The sequence below is a fragment of the Lissotriton helveticus genome, chromosome 1_1, assembly GCF_964261635.1.
Source record: "Lissotriton helveticus chromosome 1_1, aLisHel1.1, whole genome shotgun sequence".
Taxonomy (NCBI): Eukaryota; Metazoa; Chordata; class Amphibia; order Caudata; family Salamandridae; genus Lissotriton; species Lissotriton helveticus.
In genome coordinates, this window is record NC_136057.1 from 1,734,053,603 (window position 1) to 1,734,060,134 (window position 6,532).

Sequence of the window (6,532 nt, forward strand, 5' to 3'; positions counted from 1 at the left end):
GCAGAAGCAGGCATCAACATTTCTGTCTTTGTGGCGCATTCTGCCAGAGGGGCCATGGCATACAAATCATATGCTCTCGCCTCTCATGTAGAAGACATCATAAGAGCGGCAGACTGGATCTCTGAGTCTACATATAAGAAATACTATTATAAACCTATTGTAGATGTGGCATCTGTGGTGGTAACACGACTTTAGACTAGCATAATCGGAGCCTCCGGACCTGACATAGAATGAAAATGTGTCTAGCTGACACATATGGCATTTCCAATTCTATTAAGTACACAGAGGCAAGGCTCACCCTTTAGATGCAATTGTCTTTGAACTATAATTCAATTGTTAAAAGTGTAGTGTTATAACTAATGTTGATACAAAATTGAGTTGTTTCTGTCATATTTCTACCACCTGATGATTTTTGGCAATAAACTATGCTTTATATTTATGATGCCAGATTTTACTTTGGGGATCTCTCTCTCTATTTCAGGAAACGCCCAGAACAGCTGTGAGGTGCACTCTGCTTTGGAATTCATTCCCTTGAGAGGAGTTATATAGGGCGTGTTGACTCGCAGCAATTTTAATCCCATTGCAGAGTTCAGTCATGGGCTGTGGTTGGTGAAATACATCCCTGTTGGATCAACTGGAAGTTTTAAGTCCACGTTGGGCTGTATGGATCTATGGTGACTTTTACCCTGTTTTCCTTTGGAATATTCTGTTCTTATGGACTTATCTAACAAAGAAAGAGGACACAAAATGGTGACTTCCGCAGTTACATGGGTAGCTCATATATGATTGGAGCATGTGACATGGGAGGTACAGGGAAACCTGGATAATGTTGTTTGTGTTTTACTTTATTGAGATTGGCTGCTGAAATTAGTAGTAAAGAAATGAGAAGCATATTCCTTGCCTCTGTGTCCTTAATAGAAATAAAAATATTCATCCACACTTACTTTTCATGCTTTATAAATAAATAACCCTCCTTCTCTTTCAATCTGAGACCATTCGAATAAATATGTTTCTCACAAACTCTTTCTGTATAACTTATGCCACAATTTCATATGTGTTTTGCATGCCTCAAAAACACTGTAACTTTTCAAGACTGTTAGCCACAAAATAGCTATTAATTTTTCTCTTTGTGTTCTATATAATAGGATTGCAAAATATTTTCAATTCTGTAAGAAAAGTACATTTGAAACATCCTACTGGTCAGTCTAGAACTCTGGATAACAACCAAGCAGCTTCTTAGTTTCTTGAATTTTGCCTAAAGAATTTTGCATCCAATAACATGAGTGAGGTCAGTTGCGCTGTTGCTGTACGCTATCCCATTGTTTGATTTTATGACGTTGTCTTTTTAACTTTTTAACTGATGGCTAATTACCATTTACTTTTGTATCTTTACTTGATGGGCTCTCACCTCCACACGCTGGGGAATTTCTCTTCCTTCCTGGTTCAACCCCGTTCTGGCTGTGTTCCGATTGGGCGGAGGACGTACTCGAAGTAGCCAGACTTGCGTCTCACGACATTTCTGGATGTTTCCTATGTAAACCCATGCCATGGCAGGCGCGCCGCTGGTTCACCGAAGCCGCACTTAAGGCAAGCCTGTCTGCGCTGGTCCACGTCCGGCCGGAGCCAGGGGCCAGAACCCCTGCTCGTTTTGCTTGCAGCCTCAACTCACTTACTCCTCTCAAGATCTTAGGAGTATTAAACCCACCCTAATGATGTTGTCAGGTTCTTGCCCTTGATGCCAGCATCAGATTCTGCTCTCATTGTTTATTTGATAATATCTTCCCCACTTATTCCCAGCCTGACCCCACCCTTCTTTCGAATGAGAGACTTCCCACCTTTCCAAAGTTGACAATTCGTGCTCACATTCATCTATGGTTTTCCGCTGTTTTAGTCTCAATTGTCGCTCCCTTCCCAAACACCAGTTGCACCCATTTCACTTCCTAGTTGACATGGATCCAGATGTGTTTTTCTTAACAGAGACCTGGCTCCACGACAGGTCCCTACCCGACATGATTGCAGCACTAACACAGAATTTTGCTCTATTAGGTATAAATAGACCTTTGAAAACTGGTGGGGGGATTGCCATTATTTAAAAAAGATTCTATAACTGTAAAATTGAGGCACGCACGATTCCCAACTGTAAAGCCCAAATTTTCTTTATCATATTCCCCATATCTTATTTTTTCTGGTGCCCTCATTTACCAACCCCCTGGCCCATCTAATAACTAGGGTTTCCTGTTGACAGAATCACTTGCCCCTCTTGTTCTTCGTGCAGCAAATTTTATGTGCTTGGGGACTTGACTTTTCATTTTGATGATCCTAGTAATAAATCTACTCTTTTGGACAATCTGTTAACCCTGAATCTTTCACTCATCAATTCCTTACCTGCCCATATAGAATGTCCTCTTTTGGAACCTTTTTTTTCTTCAAATGTTCCTACTGTTTCCACTGCTCCTCCCATTAAGCTAGGATGGTCTGATCACCTTGCCTTTTCTTTCTTTATTGATTTCTCCTTGGCTCATTCGCCTCGCCCTCCGGCCTTGCCAAAAGAAACTCTGAACTGGTCTCTACTTGGTAGGAAGGCACTAAATGAGCTGCTTCGGCAGACTGTTCCTTCCATTTCATCTCGACTGGACCCTGACCAGCTACTTGTCGATCACTGGTTGTCTGAGGCTACCGATTCCATTCTTCCCCTTTCTACTAAAATCCCAATCTAGAGTGTGTCCCCCGCTCCGTGGTTTACTGACTCCCTTATAGCTGGAATAAAACAATGTAAAGTTTAGGAGAGACTGTGGAGAAAGCTTTACGCGCCAGAGGCCAAAGCCACTTATCTGGAGGCACAAATAAATATTGCAGATCTGCTCGTGCCTCCTTCGATATGGATAAAATTACTTCCGCCCAAAATTGTCAGAAAACCCTATTTAAAGTTGTGCCTGAACTTTCGGCATCCAATATGTTCTTGCCATCCCCCTCCCATCCATTATACAATTGCAATGAACTTGCACAGTTTGTTCCTAATAAAGTTGTAACTATTCATTGTGAGCTTGAGTTGGATTCCTCTTCTCATGACAACTTCATCTTTCATCTTTCCCACTACTCAACTTTCTGACCCTGTTGTGACTGTTCCCCCTGATTTTGTATCTGATGAATCTTGTCAAGTTAAAGCTTGGCTCACAATTGATTGAATTCCTTTGAGTAATCTACTTGGAAACATCAAGTCTGGCTCCCCACTTGATCTTCTCCCTCCTTCATCCTCTCCCTCCTTCCAAGCTCATATGCCTGTATGTGTCTTCCCTTGAGGTGATTGCTCAGCTTTTTAATTCCTCCCTAAATCTGGGCCAGTTGCCTCGCAGTTGGAAGCACGCTCTGGCGCTTCCATTGTTGAACAAGACTGGTTTAGATCCCCTCTGCTGGTCTAACTACAGGCCTATATTTCTTCTCCCCACCTTTTCCAAATATTGGAAAAACACATTAACTCTCAACTTTCTGCACATGTGATGAAACATAAGCTATTTCATCCGTCCCAGTCTGGCTTTCGTCCTGGTCACAGTACCGAATCAGCTCTGTTGGGGGTCATGGAGGACCTTAGGCAGCAGCTTGATTGTGGGGGCTAAGCAGCGCTCATCTTTTTGGATTTGAGTGCTGCTTTTGATACGGTATCTCATTCCATTCTGGTGTAGCGCCTTGTAAGCTTTGGTATTGTAGGTGTAGCCTTGCAGAGGCTGATATTTTTTGGGGAGGATCGCTCCTTTCAAATCGTTTCCCATTCTGTGACATCTAACCACGTTGCCTTGCCATCTGGAGTACCGCAGGATTCGACCGTGAGTCCTCCACTTTTTAATCTTTATGTTTGCCCTTTGGCAGACATTGTGGAAAAATCTGTTGACCATCTTTTCATACGTTGACGATACGCAGATTATTTTTTCTTTATCATCGGTTCAACATCAAGATCCTTCTTCACTTGAACATGGTCTGTGTAACAATTCCTTGTGGATGTCCAGCAATGCTTTAACACTTTCCATGCTCATGACGAGCCCAGCTCGTCATGAGGCACGGTTGAGCTGTGCTCATGACGAGCTCAGCTCGTCATGGCCGTTGGAACGTTCACACGCGGGGATAATTTCCCCGCTGTGCTGAACGTTCCAAAACAGGTGTGACCGTGACGAGCTCTGCTCATCATGAGCACAGCTCCACTGTGCCGCATGACGAGCCGAGCTCGTCACAAGCACGGCGGTGCTGCGCCTGGCCCCCCTCCCCCCCGCACAGCAGGTGAAAACGCCCCGCAGCGAAGGGGTTAAAGCTGAATGGTTCTATAAACGGAGGTGCTCATCCTGGGGAACAATCCTGAGCTTTGGGGAGCCAACCACTGGCCTGTATCTCTGGGTCCTTTACCCACCCCAGTTCCTAAGGTTAAGAGCCTGGGATTTTCCATCAATAGCAAGCTCTCTCTCGCTGCTCAGGTCTCTGGAGTCACCTTGTCCTGTTTGTGGTCCTCAAGAGGTTAAAGAAAATTCTCTGGCTAATTCCACCAGCTGCTCAGAGGACTGTCCTGCAGTCTTTGCTGATCTCCAGGCTTGATTATGGTAATGTATTGTATCTGGGTGGGGACAAGACCTCTGTACGCCGTCTTCTGCTCATTCAGAATGCAGCTGCCTGCCTACTTTATAGGTTGCCTCACCACGCCTCTGTCTCCCCTGTGCTCTATCAACTCCACTGGCTCAGGTTTGGCAAGCGTATCAAATTTAAGGCTCTCTGCTACATGTTTAGAGCTCGGCACGGCCTGGCCCCCGCATACATACCATATCTTGTCAAGCCCTATTGATCTTCTCGCAATCTAAGATCTGCTAATCTTTTCCTTTTCTCAGTCCCTAGAGTACGACTGGCCTGTATGGGTGGCCGTTCATTTTCCTTCCTGTGACCAAAATTGTGGAACTCTCTTCCGCTAGAACTCAGGAATCGTCAATCCCTCTTTGTCTTCCGTAAAGAGCTCAAGGCTTTTCTTTTTAGCCAGGCCTAATTCCAACTGAGCTTCTATCTTGCTTGTTCCGCTGTCAGCGCCGGGAAGCTCTGTTGGGTAGCTGCACACTTTATAAATCTTTAAATAAAAAAAACTGCAGTCCCTTTTCTATTTTAAGTATTAGGGTAACTCATTGACAGGCCTTCCTCTATGCCATGTGACACCCCTGTGTAGCTCCAGTTATTTTGTGAGGTTGTTTTCGAATAGATTTCCATACAGTGGAATAATCTACCTTTCATATGCAGGTTGTATCACTCATCCTGGAGAATTGCTGACAGAAACGGGAATCTGAAGTAGCCACTCCACATACTGCCATTAAGACCAGGAGAGCAGACGCATAGGCTTGGATCAAGGTCTGTGGTGTCCTAAAAATCACTGTCAAAAACCTTCCAAATCACCGTGTAGGTTCTGTGTAATATATCAATGTCCTAAATGTGATCCTATCAAAGATACTTTGTCAAAAGAACACTGAAATGTGCTCATCAGTGCTTATTTTAAGTCTGGGGCACGAGGTGGGGCATAAAGCGACTCTCTTTTTGGTGATAGGGAAAAAAAATGTAATTGGGCTTTGGCCCAGAGAGAAAGGTGAAAACCCAAGGAAGGTAGAGAAAGACAGGAAATAGTAAGAAAGCGAGAAAGCAGAAATGAAATGGGACCTGCAAGAGCGAGCTAAAGAAGCATGATGTGTATGTTGGTAGATGAAACAGACATGCCTTACAGTCGGCAAAATCACTATAGAATGAAGAAAAGCTTTGGTTTTCTAATTGCTTAGCAAGTATACATACATAAACATACACATATAATAAGATCTACACTTGATTTCCATGATATATAAACAAATAGTCCTTCCTTTCTTTCACTCTGTCACTTGCCCCATGCATTTCTTCTTCTTACACAACCATTCCAAAAGTCTCATTCCACAAATAAAGGTATTTCTTTCATAGCAAACCTTGCCACCCCTTCCACATGCCACAGCATGTCACAAATGTCTGACATGCACTGGTCTGACTAAAAAGGCCACACATCTCACAGACACTGCTAGGGGTGATTTACAACAGGGCATCTTTCGTTTAGGTAAAATAGAAGAAAAATAGAAAACAAAAAAGAAAAACCGAATTTCCCTAGCTGGGATTTGAACCTTTGTCAAAAAGCTTTCTGCACACCTGTGAGTTACCACAAGAGCATCTGCTCTGCGAAGAAATGGTGTGTCCAAAGCCTTTGTGTCATTCAAAAAGGGTGCTGTCCTTTTTCTATTTCCATGTCATTTTGCTGTTACATGCCACAAATCTACACTTGATTTTCGTGATTTATAAGCAAATAGCCCTTCTTTTCTTTCATTCTGGGACTTGCCCCATGCATTTCTTTTTCTACACCATTCCCAAAGTCTCATTCCACAAATTAAGGGATTTCTTTCATAGCAAACCCTGCCCCCCTTCCACATGCCACAGCATGTCACAAATGTCTGACAAGCACTGGCTTGACTAAAAAGGCCTCTAATCTCACAGACGCTGCTAA